The following is a 16,631-nucleotide window of genomic DNA, read 5'->3' as shown; positions in this document are numbered from 1 at the left end:
TGAGGCAGCCTTGCTGTCGCAGACAGTACAGACAAATAAAAGTGAATGCTTTTCCCATTAATATACTGAACTTGCATCAAAAGGAAATCTCTGAGACTCGGGCCACACTTAACACAGTGTCGAAGCCCCACTCTGGATTTACAGCGCCACTTCTGACTCCTCGTATCCTGCTGAGGACATCAAACTGCTTGCCGCTCAAACTCGTTGCAGCCTCCTGATTTTATTAGTGGGGGGTAGAAGAAAAGCCTCGCCTCTGAATACAGGGAGAAAGAGAGAGTGTGTGTTCGTTCTGCCTAGAAAGAGACTAAATTTGGCCCTGTTTATCAGGAGAAAAAAAAAAAAAAGCATTTCTGCTTGATCGCTGTTTTGATCAGGTTGCCACTGTTCTACAAAGGGTGTCATGCATTTAAACTTCAAAAAGGTCTTGCTTATACTACTGCAGAACAGATGTATGAGAGTGTCCTTCAAAGTGGAGTAGGAGACAGAAAACTTCTACAAATTAAGGGAAATGGTTTATGTAATTCTAGCATCCTTATCTCACTAAACATTGAGACCCGAAGTTCCATAATTTTTGTTCTTTACTTTGTAATCAAAGACAAGGCGTATGCCTGATACACACACACTACACTAATATTTTTCACCTTTAAAAGCTATTTTTAAAGGGATCAAGGTTTAGAGATTTTTGACACAGTCAAAAATATTTTCTCAAGGAATTTCTTCAAAAGCCTAATTTTTTTCCTGAAAAAGTCAAAGACCTTTAAAAATGTTTATCAGCGTATGTCTCCACCATTACTTCTTTGAAAACACGGGAATTACAATGAATATATCCATTGTGTAGATAAACTGATGCAAAGCCAATTGTTGTGACGTTCTTAAGAAAGTAGATAATGAATAATAATGTGGAGAAAAAGAACCCTAAAAATCTCGGCACCCAACTTCTTGCTCTCACCCGGCAGTTGCTTATTTAGCCTTTTCGGCTAATAAGCTGCTGTGGAACAAGTTTTGTTGTGTGAGCTGAGCTCCTATCCTTCTAACAGGGCATCAGCTGGCCATCAGCTCTCCACATCCACACCTGAAAGCCAGACATTCCAGAGGTGGGTTCTGAATAGACACACTTTGCTTAAGATCCTTCCATCACAGATTTTAAGCATAATCCTTAGTAAATTTGCCCTTATAGTTGGAGCCCTAAAAAAAAAAATGCCCCCCCCAAAACCAGATAGGGTAATTAATTGCTTTTTATCTTAATAATCTTGGGTTGAGATATTGAACTATAGTCCAAATTAATGAGACTTTCCCTATCATAGAAGTTAGAGCAAACTAATTGTGAGTCTGAAGGGGCAGTGGTCTCCAGCCATCCTTCAAAGTGTCCCTTTCTCCTAGCCACCAGCATTTCCAGCATGGCTTCCTGGGTGTAGCTGGTGAATTGCCTACTTCACACTCTGTAAACCAACCCCTTGAAAGGGTCATGACTTCACAGGACCCTTCTCAGGTCTCCTCATTTAGCAATTTCAGGGGTCTCTTCATTCCAGCCAAGCTTTTGTGAGATGGATCACCAAGGTTGCCAACCTCGAAAAACATCTCTGAAGCTAATGACAGCTCATAAAATATTTTTGGAAACGGTTTGTTTACAGAAATCTATTTTTTAGGAAATGCTAGCGCATTATGTATATGACTGTTCATCCGGTTAAACAAACTGATTAATATCCAGGGTTTCTTTGTGATGTGAGGATTTTTTTTTTGATTGTCCTCTATCTGCTAAGCTGTTGGAATCACATATTCATTGGGCTAAAATAACCAAATTAACTTGAATTCTTCTATTATAATTACATGAGAAACAATATGATTGTTTTGACACCCATTGAATCATGCTCAATATTATTTTTTATTAGTCTTTGCCAAGAAGTCCCAACAACACTAAATGTCAGGATACAGTAATATAACATGAAAATGAAATTCAAAACCAAATGAAATCCTGATAGCTTGGAATTATTAGGAAAAAAAAAAAACTATAGTGTGGGATTCCATCAAAAGAAATTTTGCCTATTGGATTTTTTTTTAATGTTTATTTTTGAGAGAAAGAGTGTGAGCAGAGGAGGGCCAGAGAGAGAGGGAGACACAGAATCCGAAGCAAGTTCCAGGCTCTTGAGCTGTCCGCACAGAGCCTGATGTGGGGCTCAAACCCACGAACACGAAATCAAGACCTGAGCCGAAGTCGGATGTTTAATCGACTGAGCCACCCAGGTGTCCTTTGCCTATTGGATTTTTAATTATATTTGAAGGCCAATTAAAATCCCAAAAATCATTAGGGAAAATAAAGGGGAATAGGAGTATTTTCAAAGGTATAAATGCACTTCCAAATGAAGTGGAAGTGTTGAGAACTTCAGCTTATTGGTAGTCAATCTGTGGTGATAGAGTGTTTACTTCTTGTGCTGCTTAGCATGGTTTCCATCAATACACATGAGCTTGATGCAAGATTGAGATGGATACAGCTTCATAACAGGGTGACAACTGCCCCTCATAAAACCCAGAATAATCTCTAAACACACAAATGACAATATAAAGACATCCAGTGTTTTTGTGCCTTGTGAGTGAATGCTAAACCATAGCTTTAAGTTGGTGTCAGGACATAAGTCTGTGTTTGAGTAGAGGAGACATAGTATTTCACCAGCGATGTGATTTACCTGCAGATTAACTCTATCAGTAGAAAAGCAAGCTCCTATGTGATGGCATATTAATGTCACTAAATTGTCCTTCGCATTTAAGCCAATATTAGGCAAAAGAGCAACTTCTGTGTTTAGGCACAAATCCAGAATCCCTCACTCCCTAGACCTTTGGTCTGTGGCCCACCCGTCCTCATGCTGTCCCAAATACTGGATGGAACTTACCGCTGCAGTGGAAAGTACCAGGACCCTCTCTTACCCCTTCTGTTGATAGGCACTGCTCAGTAGTGCAAAAAAGACCTCTAGATAGAGACTTGAAAATCAACATTTTTATACTGGTAATTTGCTATGTAATCTTGGGCCAGTCGCTTATTGCCTGGGGGTACACACAATGGTCACATGTGTTAGATACATGTATTGTAATGAAGCAGGAATTAAATGTTCACTGTGATCTCTTCTAGCTAGAAATCTCTATAAATCCAGAAAATAGTTTTCTACTACTCTGAGAAACAGTGTGTTTCATTTCTGAGATAATACCTCCCACCTTTGCTCTTCAGCTCATTAGAGACTGTATTAGAAGACATTTCCAGCCAAGGTCTGGCTGTGAACTTGGGAGAGATTTGGGGGAGGGGGGGCAGGGTGCAGCAGGGAGAATTTTCATTGCCTTCTCGGTTGGTAAATGTCTTTAGCCAACTTGCCTCCTGCCCGGAGTACTTCCCCTCAGTAGTAATATTGGTCTTAGAGACAACCTTTTTTAAGTGTGCACACAAAAATGTTTTCCTCTGCTCATGTGTACCTAACATTGCATTTAATGATTTATTAAAGTTGATCAAGATTTTTTACCCTCAGAGGCAGCTTTGTCTCATCTTACCTTTTCATGTACTTTTATATTTGTGCCTCTTGCTATCCAAACACGCAATGAATTTTTGGAACACACAATTCTTCCACCTATTAAATCAACAGATTATCCAAGCAATGCATAATTACAAGGAGGTAACCTAATTTTTTTTGCTTTTATTGACTATGCTTTACTCATTTTCTGCTTTTTTTTTTCCATTTAATTATTCTGGTATATAGGACCCTTTCTTCTTTTTTTTTAATCTTCTTATTTATTTTTGAGTCAGAGACAGAGCATGAGCAGGGGAGGGGCAGAGAGGGAGACACAGAATCCGAAGCAGGCTCCAGGCTCTGAGCTGTCAGCACAGAGCCTGACGCGGGGCTCAAACTCATGAGCTGTGAGATCATGACCTGAGCCGAAGTCGGACGCTTAACCGACTGAGCCACCCAGGAGCCCCATATAGGACCTCTTCTTATGAAATGTTTCACTACTTAAGATATCCTAAGACTACTCCCCACACATGCCCACACATGTGCACATAGAGGCTACAAACTACTACCACCCACAAAATAAGCTATGAATTTGCAAAAGGTAAAGAAGTCTGAGAGGATTCATGACTCCAGGAATATAAAATCTTGGCAAATAATTCACCCTGAGCCAAAGCAGACTTTAAAAGTGCCATTTAAAAAACAAAACAAAACAAAACAAAACCATAATCAGTAAGTAATGAGTGAATAAGGAGTTTGGTGAATTTTATGAAAAATGCAAATAAGAAATTTCATTACACATATAGCTATAATTTACACTATGGGGGAATGGATGGTTAGTTCTGCTAAATACCAACAGAGTTTCTGTTTTAAGTATATTACTTGCAGCTATTGTTGCTAATTACACAATTGCCATACCTTTGACAGCAGAGAGTTCAGAGCTGTTGTGGGGTTATCCTGAAAGCTATCCTCACAGCTGCCCCCTGCTCAGGTCACTTTAGGACCAGGAGTTAGAAACAGGCCATCACTCAGCCCACAAAGGAGCCATTGATCACAGTGTAGACATTGCAGAAATTCCTCTCTATGATAAAGTTATTCCTGGAAAAAATTCCATAAACTAAAATTTTTATTCATTGAATTCTGCTTTCTCACTGACATGCATTTTACAGTCATGTCATTTTCGAACAAGTTAACTTTCTCTTCCCTAGTCCTCTGTTGTATGGTCAAATGATTTGTGTACACTTAACTGCTAAGAAGTTTCGTATTTTGAAGGACTCCTTTAATAATACAAATAATCACCCCCTAGTTAATTAGCAAAACTTTGAACTTTCCTAATTCACATTTGAAGACAGTTCTGTACAAATAAATAGTAAATGTCCCAAAGAGCTGACTTATGAACAGAATTATAATCACAAAGAATAAAGCCTGCTGATTTCCCAAGCAATAAATTTAAAACTACTTCTGCAGAATATTCTATGACTAAGGAGAGGAGATGATAGACTTGAAAATGGTAACAAGTTCAGGATCACTGCTTTGAGAAAAACCTAGAACATCTCTTTTGACCCTTTGCCCCCTGGAAACTGTCATTCCATCTCTTTCCTTTCCCTTCTAGCTTCTCACAAGAAGAGTTTATGTTCATTTTTGTCTTTTTCGTTGGCACACACTCCTTCCTGCATCAGTAAGGATAAAGCCTCAGCTGCCATAGCAAAGGCCAAAATAACTACTGCTTAAACAAGAAAAATTTATTTTACTTTTGCATAAAAATCTGTGAACGTGATCACTCGTCCTCCATCTCCTTCGATAGCTCCTCCTTTTCTTCTGTTGCCTAAGAGTGAACCTTTCCTGGGGCGCCTGGGTGGCTCAGTCGGTTGAGCGTCCGACTTCAGCTCAGGTCACGATCTCGCTGTTCGTGGGTTTGAGCCCCGTGTCGGGCTCTGTGCTGACAGCTCAGAGCCTGGAGCCTACTTCCAATTCTGTGTCTCCCTCTCTCTCTGCCCCTCCCCTGCTCACACCCTGTCTCTCTCTCAAGAATAAAGATTAAAAAAAAAAGTTTTTTCAAAAAAGAGTGAACCTTTCCCAAGGTCCCCATGTCAGTGTTCCTCTTTTCTGCTATATACCTCCTCCCTAGCTAGTCCCAACTATTTTCGTAGTTTCCCCTACCAACTCTTTCTCAAACCCCTCCCAGGTCTTCCTTCCCACAACCAAAGTCTTGGTTCCAAGTCTTAGACCCACATCTCCTACTGCACACTAAACATTACCACAGCATGCCGAACCTCCATCTGTAATTCACTAAGACCCCATTGGAACGTACCCCATGTGACCTGAGACTGGCCCTTCTCGGCTACCCAATCTGTCATCTGCATCAGTATCCTCTTCCTAGCAGCCAAAGGCAGGCTGAAGGCTAGAATCATCCTTAATTCCACAAGATTCATTTTCCTACCTATTGCTCACTTCTTGGCTTTACCTCCTCAATGGTTATTCTTCTTTATACCTTGTTTTCACAGTAGTACTGCTCTCTTTAGGACCTCATCTCTCACCTGGGTTATTGTAACATCCTTCTGTTCTACTTATAGGTTTTCTATTTCCTCTCTAATGTCCCTTAATATTGTATCTAGTTCTCTTTCTAAAACAGAAGTTAGATTACATTTATTTCTTTAAATGTGTTCTGTGGTTTTCAGTTACATCAAAGGGAAGAGAATTGGCCGCGGATGGCATATATATTCATTAACTCATTGTGTCCTTACAACAGCCCTGGGAAAAAGGTGTATTGCTAGTTCATACAGAAGCACAGAAGAGAGTAAATGAACTGCCAGCGTCACAGTGTCACTAGTAAGCAACAGAATGAGGATAAAACATAGAGGTCTTATTTGACACTAGAGCTCTTTCAAGTATTCCATATTCTCTCCCGAATTAGAGCGTGGGCCTCCAACAACTTGCCCTTAACTCACTTTCCAACCTCATTTCCTCTAGCCTCATCTCACGTGTACCTACCACGATGACTCATTGTTTCTCACACCTGCACTCTTGCCTTGTGTTCTCATTAGGTAATTTCTTTGCATTGTATTGTCCTGGGTTGTTTCTTGCTGGTCAAAATGTAGTCATTTATTAAGGACTACCTCCAAAACCAGCTTCTCTAGAAATTTTCTGACATGTCCTTAAGTAGAAGAACTACCTCTTCCTCTGGTCTCTGACCACGTTTTGTTTTGTTTTGTTTTGTTTTGTTTTGTTTTGTTTTGTTTTGAACATCCTTTAGGACTTAATTCATCCCAGCTTGTTATTTGAGTAGTTTATGTGTCTTTTCCCACTTCTAGGACATGAACCCATTCCTTGTTTATATTCTATGGTGCATTCTCCAGCACAGAGCCTAATAATTGTTTTTTGACATAGAAGGGACTTCACAGCATAGTGCAACATGATAGTTAGTGGACATTGAAGATTTGGTGTGACTTAAGAGTTTGGGGGAAGAAATGATCCCAAAGAAACGTGGAGGTCGGGAGGACTTTAGGAAGATACGTAGCTATAAACAGGACCACAACGAGCAGAAAACTGTAGACAGAATTCAGAAGCCAGTGGGAGAATATTGGAGATCAGCTGCTCCTAAATCTGATGGTCTTTCAAATCACCTGGAGAGCTTCGTAAAAAAAGTGAATAGATCTATTGCATCAGAGTCCCAGTGTGAGGGGTGGAGCCCAGGAATCTGCAGTTTTAGGAAGCTCCCCACAGAGAGGGCAGAGCAGGAGCACATTTTGTGGTTGCCTCAACTAATGCCTTGGCTTCACCCATCCCTTGCTTAAATATCTCAGGTGAGCTTTGGAAGTGGGAGAGAGAGGGTCTGTTCCCTTACTATGTTCTACATTCATTTTTACTACGTTCAGCCAAGTTTAGGAACAAGTTTAGGATCACCAGGTTTAGGTGATCATGAAGGTATATTCCAACCCTGATATCCCATGATTGTAGATAGGAAAGGGCTGGGTATTGACAGAACAGATGAAATTAAGCCACTTAGGGAGGAAAGGGGAAAGGACATTCTGGGAATCACATGGCAAAGGCCTGGACTTGGGAGGTTCAGTGCTCATTTTGGAGGAATCACACAGCATGATTTCTGGGGCTAGCCCAAGTGCCATCTTTTCTGTGTTTTCTTTTCTTAGTACTCAGTCCACATGTCTCTCATGTATGTGCATTTTGCATTCCCATAATACAGATTTGTAGCATGTAATCAGCCTGATTTAAACACATACTTTTATTTTTTTATTTTTATTTTTTGTTTTTAATGAAACATTTTATTTTGCAACAATTGTTAGCTTACATTCAGGGTAATATCCCATGTACTGTTTATCCAATTCCCTCTCAAAGATAACATCTTACCAAATTATGATCAAAGATCATAAGCAAGATGCTGACATTTATGCACCTAAGAACGATGTTACTTTCTCTGCTGTTTCCATCACTAGGATCCCTCATATTACCCTCCATAGCCATGCCCAGTTCCTTCCCACCCTCACTATACTCTAGTCTGGCAACCACTAATCTTTTCTCCATTTCTAAATCTTATTTCAAAAATCATATAAATGGAATCATACAAGATGTAACCTTTTGATATTTCTATTTTCCCTCAGCATGATTCTCTGGGGATTCATCTAGATGGTTGTATATATCAATAGTTTATTCCTTTTATATTGCTGAGTAGTATTCCACGATGTGGATATGCCACGGTTTTTTAACCATTCATCCACTAAAGGAAAACTGGATTGTATCCAGGTTTTGACTATTATAAGCAAAGCTGTTACAAACATTTGTGTATGGGCTTTTGAATGAATTTAAGTCTTTTATTTTATTTTTTATTTTTTAAAATTTACATCCAAATTAGTTAGCATATAGTGAAACAATGATTTCAGGAGTAGATTCCTTAATGCCCCTTACCGATTTAGCCCATCCCCCCTCCCACAACCCCTCCAGTAACCCTCAGTTTGTTCTCCATATTTATGAGTCTCTTCTGTTTTGTCTCCCTCCCTGTTTTTATATTATTTTTGTTTCCCTTCCCTTATGTTCTTCTGTTTTGTCTCTGAAAGTCCTCATATGAGTGAAGTTGTATGATTTTTGTCTTTCTCTGACTAATTTCATTTAGCATAATACCCTCCAGTTCGATCCACGTAGTTGCAAAAACACATGCTTTTAAAAATACCTATTATGTCTTAAGTGCTGTACAAGTTATAAGACCCCGTTCTGGAAGGATTTAATCTACTGATTACATGTTGCCTCTTTCCTGAAGTTTTCCCCAATCTCTGTAAGCATTTTCCTCCAAACCTCTAGAGGGTTACTGCCCCTTCAATTTTGGCATTAGTGATTTCTTTTTCATTCTTTCAGTTATAGACATTTTCTCCCGTAAGTAAATAGTAAGCCCTAGAAGATAAGGACAACGGCATATACTTCTTTGTTTTCTCTCTAGCACCTTATGTATTTCCTTATACATAGTAGGCGCTCAATTAATATTTGTTCAACAAATAAAAGATCTCTGTGCTTTCTTTGCCATGTTGCAATTGATTAGAGAATTTGCTCTCTGCTATTGATAGATGAGATGTCTTATTTATTTGGGTTTTTGTAATAGAATTCCCCAAATATACCCCATGTGGGTTGCTTTTACCCTAGCATCTAAAATCTGAATAGCTTTCTTAAAGAGGATAGACATGTTCTGAACAAGAAAGATTAGTTAATGGGGTAAAACAATCACCTTCTCTGTTCTTGACTGTATTACTTTCAATTTATCTTAAAAAAAAAAAAAACAACTAGAAAAAACAAGGAAGTGAAGATCCTTGGGATTCATGGTTGTGCCAAGCCTCCAACCTTTTTGGAGCTCAAATAAGGACCTTAGAGAGCATCTGTCCACACTCTATTTCCTTGGTTTGGCAGACAGCAATGGAAACCCACAGTAAGTCTCCTTCATTCAGCTAGAATATATCTAAATTGCTTATCTGTGGGACTCCTGACAGCTCTTGCCTTGGGCATAGAATAGATGAAATAGGGGTCTGCCTGGATAGCACGATTTGAGGGGCGCCAGAAAGGCTAGCTGCTCCACACAATCTCCCCTGCTTCCTCCCCCTTTTTATTTCAGTCCTCTGTGCAAACAGGCTCTGATCAGTTCTAGTTTTTGGTGAGTCTTGGTAGGTGGTATAGGTTCCAAAACCAAAAGGGGGGGGGGGTGGGGTGTCTACAAGCACATGCATGTCTTCATTATCAGGATTGGAAAGGTCTTCCAAAGACTAACCGTGTGTTGCAATTAAAGTTGCAGATTTATTACACAGGGCCAGCTTTGGTTTGCAAGCTGTCTCCCAGATGCCCCTCCCTGAACGAGGAAACACAGTGCTGTTACCTCTCACTCTGCACCTACATTGCCAGGCGGCTTGGGGTGCTTCGTCTACCAAGTGCAGAGTGATTGGCTTTAACTGCTTGTGCATTCCAGGGCAAGTCCAGGGACCCCTCCACTTCCACTCCCCTGTGGCCTGGGGGAGAAGCTCTGGAAACGGAAGCAGCCTTTGTTCTGCAATTAATCATTTGAAGTCAAAGTCTGTTTGGGTACTACAAGTGATAGCCCACAAACACTATGAAGTAGCTGATTGTGTAGCTGGTGAAATTCCATCTCTGAGAGGACTTCCTTCATTGTAAATAGAAAAATGTCTTGGGAATGAGGTAGGGAAAATTGTCAAGCTTAGGAAGAAGTGATGGGCTCTTTTATCCTAGAATAACTTTAAGACTAGATTCTGGTGTGTAAGGAACTAAATCTTTTAAGTCAAAGACCTGTTATTACTTTCCTGCTGGTCTTGTCTTACCATGGCTGCTAGGAGACTGATCTGGGGAGCCTGGGGTGGAGGGGTAGTCAAGTCAATGGTCAGACTCCAAAAGAGAGAATGAGCTTAGAAAAGTATGTGTCTGTCCAAGTATATAGCCCTTTCGGCCTGCCTGAGATAAATGATTTTAGGGTTATCCATTATTTCATACTGACTATGCTTCTCTTCTCTGAGTTTTATTTTCTTACCCTTTGGAAACATTCCACATATACTAGCCAATGATGTTTTCATCAGCTGCTGCAGTGAGGAAGAAATTTCCCTTTACGTTGAGGAGTTAATGAGTTTGGTCTTTGCATTGTTTGTGTTTTACTTCAAGAGTGAAGAGTGACTTTACTTATTTCTTTGACTTTCATAAATATTATCACCCGTAATAGTTCTACCAAGAATTCAATAATACCTAGTGAGTTAGTATCATCAAAGTGGATAGAAATGAGGGAGGTTCCCACAGCCCCTGGCTGGTCTCCATGATTGTACTTACTTATTTAGAACCAAAGCTGGACATTAGCCCCCTTACCCCTGGTTGTTGAGAAACAGCATGAGGACAGTACCTTTTAGAGGCTTGAGGAATATCAGAATATCAAAAGACCTGCACAAATTCCACAGAATGCACAGAGCCTGACTTCTAATGCCTAGTCTATTGGGCACTGACTAGAAGGCTAGCCTGGCATAGCTATGTCCTTCTAAAAGCACAACATTAAAAAACACCCCTGTGATGTTAATGCTGTCTATGATGCAAGTAATCCTAATGAGGAAAATAACAAGATGTTTCCCTCAACCTTCTCCATCCAAAGTTCCAGAAATCATGTGGTATTGAGCTTTCTTAAGGAATAAAACCACTTTCACATCTCCACAAAGACTGTGCAGTTCTTTGTTCCTTGGCCTGACACTGCTTTGTTCAAGGCTGCATGGAGATCATGGCACAGGAGTGAATGAATATCCAGTTGGCATTTCATGTTTGTAGCTTCTTATTCGCTTTCCCTGACTTTTTCTCTTAAAAGGAGACCATAAAAATATAATCATTTGCTTATAGAAGAAGCTGTTCCTAACAATGATTGGTAAAGCCAACCCACACTGGGTAGCCAGACTGGCAAGTTATGTATTTTACAATTGTGATCTTCCGTAGGTGCCAACACCTCCCTTCTCTGTCCAACAAGAACTTTATCCACCATTCAGAGGGCCCTAGGTGGAAACTAACTAGGCCATTGACAAAGGCATGTTTTTCTCCTGTTCCTTTGTTGGTCATGTCCTTCCATGGAGTTCTCATGCTTGTTAGAAAGATTCTGGTTCACGTGGCCTTAAATTTTCAGATAAGTCTAGTGACATAGTGGTTTGTACCTTCAGCTTTTATAATCCTGCTTTTTAGGGACCTTGAGTATTCCCTATGCCATGCTGACTTACAGGACCATTTCTGTTTTCATTGGTGCACAGAGCCTGCCTTGTTCCCTCTCTGGACTATTTTGACCTTCTCTCTTTAGTGATGAGTGATATTAAAGTCTTCCTTAAACAGGTTCACATTACAGCTGGTCAGATTTCATGCTTTTACCAAACATGACTTTCAAGAACTGTGTTCCCTGCAATGCCTCCCTTTTCTTTGCCGCTATCCACCAGTGTTTCTGACACCATTGACTTTGAATATCTTCAATGAAGGTGTATGCTTAGTCTGGGTCAGGCAGTGACTGTTGTTTTAGATCACACAGTACTGGATGGGTAACAGAGATTCCTCTTTGAAGCTAGTGGCACTACAGGCAAAAACTCCTTCTGTATTCCTGAAGTCACTCCCTTGGTCCTATTATCTACATTACAAAAGAGAGTGACTATTAACAAATCTAACCCTGGTAATATCACTAGATTATATATTTTCCACTTTCTGAAATGAATTGGTCACTGTCATTTAAGAGAACTTCTAATAAATATCCACCAATAGATGTTTAAAACAGGATGATATTTTGTGAAGACCACTTACCCTTTTGTTTTCATTTTTAAAAAGACTTTGTATTTTGAGCGCAGTTTTAGATTTACAGCAAAATTGAGAGAGGGAGGTACGGAGATTTTCCATATACCCTTGGTCCCTACCCAGGCATAGCCACCCCCATTATCAGCACTCTTCACCAGAGAGTCCATTTGTTATGACTGATGAACCTATACAGACACATTATAATCACCCAAAGCCCATTGTTTACCTTAGGGATCACTGTTGGTGTACTTTCTAAGGGTTTGGATAAATATATAATGACATAGATCCATCATAATAATATTATACAGATATTTTGACTGCCCTAAAAATCCTCTGTGGTCTTTTCATCCTTCCCCCCCCACCCCCCAACCCCTAGCAATCTCCATAGTTTTGATTTTCCAGACCATTTACTCATTTTTTTTTAATTTTAATTAAATCCAAGTTAGTTAACAAATAGTGTAGTATTGATTTCAGGAGTAGAATTTAGCAATTCATCACTCGTGTATAATTCTCATCCCAACAAGTGCCCTCCTTAATGCCCATGATTGATTTAACCCATCCAACCACCCAACACCTCTCCAGCAACCCTCCGTTTCTTCTCTGTATTTAAGAGTCTCTTGTGGTTTGCCTTTCTCTCTGTTTTTATCTTATTTTTCCTTCCCTTCCCCTCCCCTATATTCATCTGTTTGGTATCTTAAATTCCACCATTGAGTGAAATCCTGATATTTATCTTTCTCTGACTGACTTATTTCACTTAACATAATACATTCTAGTTCTATCCATGTTGTTGCAAATGTCAAGATTTCATTCTTTTTGATCACCAAGTAATATTCCATTGTGTGTGTGTGTGTGTGTGTGTGTGTGTGTGTAGTGAATTTTTAATGTTTATATATTTTTGAGAAGTGTGTGTATGTGTATCCTAGACTCGTACTTATTATTCAAAAGTTGTTTGGTTGACAGTCTTGTTACAATTCAGTTATTTGAAATGAGAAAGAAAGGAAAAGGGAAAGAGCAGTTGACCAAAACAGAACAAAACAAAAAACATTAATTGCAGTCACAGAAGTAAGCTTAGAGGAACGTTAGGTAGGATGGAATCAGATGGATCCATTTCATTTTTGTTCTGGGTTTATTAAAAGCAAAGAAAGCAAGTAGAAATTGGAGAGTAGAATAGAACTGAAATCAGGAAGATCAAGCAAAATTCCAAGCAAGACTATAAAAAAAAAAAAAAAAAAGAACCATGATGAAATGTGAGGTAACTCTTGCCTTTATGAGAAGTCAGTGGGTACTCCAGTGGGCTCTTATTTTTCCCACATTTTAGCCCACCTGGATCTTTCTCCACAGTTCTTACCTGTGAGTCTTTGCCAGATACTGTTGATCTCACAACCTTAGAACATATCTGGAAAGTAGCAAGCAGAGGTGAGTGGTAAACTGGACATGTTTTGATTTTTAAAGATTTGCTATTTTATCAGAGCCCCAAACCTGGAAACCGGTGGCAATGGCTATCAGAAAAATCATCCTTTAAATTTTTTTTAAATGTTTTATTTGAGAGAGATTGAGAGAGAAAGAGAGAGAAGGAAGTGGGGAGGGGCAGAGAGAGAGGGAGATACAGAATTCGAAACAGGCTCCAGGCTCTGAGCTATCAGCACAGAGCCCGATGCAGGGCTTGAACTTGTGAACCATGAAATCATGATCTGAACTGAAGTCAGATGCTTAACCCACAAGCCACCCAGGTGTCCCATGTATCATCCTTTTAAAAGGCCTTGTCCTCTTAATCAGTTATCCACCTCCAAGATATTCCTGGACAGTTCTTGAGGAAGAAGACTTGTATTGGTTCTCATTCTCCCAGAGAGGAAGGCTGTTTATTTTTTTTTCTCTTTCCCCCAGAGGCTTCAATGGGGTCTCTTGAAGTCCATACACAGGGGTTTTCCAATTTTTTTTAATGGATCTCTTTCTGTTCAGAAGAAAACATACATAAATAAAACAGATAAAGCTTTTCTAGCTGAAGCAGGGTTTGCAGATGTTGGGATCTGGAGGATCCCCTAACTCTTCCTCCTCTACCTGAGGCACCTTTGCTGAATGCTAAGGCTCTTTGGAGGACAGTTTGAACACACTGCTCTAAAGTATTGGTTTTCCCATAATGACAATCAGTGTATAACAGCCTGAACACTCTACCCCACCTCCTCGATACCTCACTTAGCTCTTGATTGGTTGGTGTGTTCAATTCCTATGGTCACAAATGAAGGCACTTCTGGTATTGTAAACTTCATGATGATTTCGGTGTGTTCTGTTTTGTATACTATGAACCAACGAAATCCTGGTTGTCAAAAGAATAAAGACATTGTCCTTCAGTCTCCTGAAGTCAGCGGGTTCTGACTTGGTTTGGTTTAGCTGTGGGTATATAAATCAGCCTGTAGAAGACCCAAAGGTATACCCAGTTTTTTTTTTAATTTTTTTTAATGTTTTTATTTATTTTTGCAACAGAGAGAGACAGAGCATGAGCAGGGGAGGGGCAGAGAGAGAGGGAGACACAGAATCGGAAGCAGGCTCCAGGCTCTGAGCTGTCGGCACAGAGCCCGACACAGGGCTCGAACTCACGGACTGTGAGATCATGATCTGAGCCGAAGTCGGATGCTTAACCGACTGAGCCACCCAGGAGCTCCAGGTATACCCAGTTTTAAGCTCTTCCAGAAAATGAGTTTGTAATAGTGGGGAACCCAAGCCTATGAATAGAAAGGCATGCCATTCTTTGTATTGCAGTTCACAACACCCCTAGATCTACAAAGGGTTCAAGACAAAAGTGTGATTTTGTAGGTTATCCATCCAAGGATGGGAAAAATATTGTTACACTTTTCTACATTCTAAGCAGAAGCAGACTTTCCTCCCCAGATAGTTCTAATATGAAACCAAGGTTGCAGATCACTTCTATAAAGTAAGGACTAAGCAGGAATGTCAGAAAACATGTGTCCTGGCCTCATCTCATATTTGCACCTTTATTCAGTAGACTTTGGCAGCATTTGAAATTTACCAGGGCCCTCAATAACTCTTTAGAGATTCATTATAATGAGGAAGAAGAAAAGGTAGGGGTTTTAATAGTTTTACTGAGGCATTTATGAACTGAGAATAGTCATTTTTGTTCTCTAACTTATTTGTCTGTTTTTTTCCCTATATTTCAGATTTTCGGGGGTGGAGGGGATGCTGTGGAACTTTGAAATCAAGTCTAGTTATTTGCCTGTGAGAAATCATGAGCAACTAACTATGTGTGATTTTCTAGAGTAAATATTTAGACCAGAAACAAAAATAGAACAACATCTAGGCCAGAACCAAAAACAAGTCCATGCACAATGGAGCCACGGGGGAGACTGAGCATGTAAGTGGCTAGGAGTTAGCTCTTTAACTAAAGCAGAAAAGTTCTTACATCCTAGGTGAGAGGAGCAAATTCCAGACTCAGGAAAAGCTGCATTAACCTCACTGAGCCTCAGTCTTCTTTTGGGCAATGTCGTGTGGATACTTTTAGGAATCCTGGAATGTGTACATAAGTTGACATGTATAAATATTTAGCACATTTGGGTGGCCTTAAATGCCCTTTCTTATTGCTTATTCAGGACTCAGTCAGCTAATCAATAACTAGAACTAGATTTTTAAATGTTTTTACTCCCCACCCCAGGGATAAATGGAAAAGCTAATTATTCTACAACTCTGGGTATTCACTAAACATTTAGACTTGATTAAAGTGGGAGGGGGGAACTACCAATGCAAATCATTCATTTGCCACTTAGGTATTTGCTAACAGCTCCCTTGTGCATGGGAGACCGCTTGATGTAGGAATAGGGAGGAGACCCAGAAATGCACAAGGCATGATCATTGTCCTCAAGTGGTTCCTGTGGTTTAAGAGAAATCAGACACCTCTACAGTCCTAAAATGAAAAGTCCTTAAGTGCCTGAAGAGAGGCGCAAAGTGCTCTTTCACTTGGGAAAAGAGTAATTACTTCTGGCTAGGAGAGGTGAAGGAAGCTTTCATGACTTTGGCACTTAAGCTGAGAGCAGAAGAATGGGAAGAATTTGAACTTATGGAAATGAGTAAGAAAGTCATCGAGGGAACAGTAAGAGCAACCTGCGAGGCGAGAAAAGCCATGATGCAAAGAGCAGTGAATGGATTGGCTGGGACAGGGAGTGAGGGGGAAGGAAAGGGTATTTGATAAGTAATCATATACAATGCGTTCTACACTGTTCACAGCAGCGGTGTTAAGTGTGGTATTATTCCTGCTTTTACAGATGAGGAAATTGAGGCTCAGAGGGTTAAGTGATTTGTCCAAGGACAATGTAAGACCAGATCCATGTCTGAAAATGTAAG

At 40.0% G+C, this 16,631-nt stretch overlaps 1 protein-coding gene across 3 annotated transcripts in view; it reads left to right on the top strand.

Annotated features, from left to right (window-relative positions):
- FMN1 (formin 1) overlaps positions 1 to 16,631 on the top strand; it is a 391,346-nt gene that overhangs the window by 356,509 nt on the left and 18,206 nt on the right. The window lies entirely within an intron of this gene.

Source organism: Lynx rufus, unplaced genomic scaffold (assembly GCF_022079265.1).
Source record: "Lynx rufus isolate CCGP_SWC_20201006 ecotype Redwood Valley unplaced genomic scaffold, mLynRuf1.p SCAF_13, whole genome shotgun sequence".
Taxonomy (NCBI): domain Eukaryota; kingdom Metazoa; phylum Chordata; class Mammalia; order Carnivora; family Felidae; genus Lynx; species Lynx rufus.
This window is presented reverse-complemented; position numbering and strand designations above follow the sequence as displayed.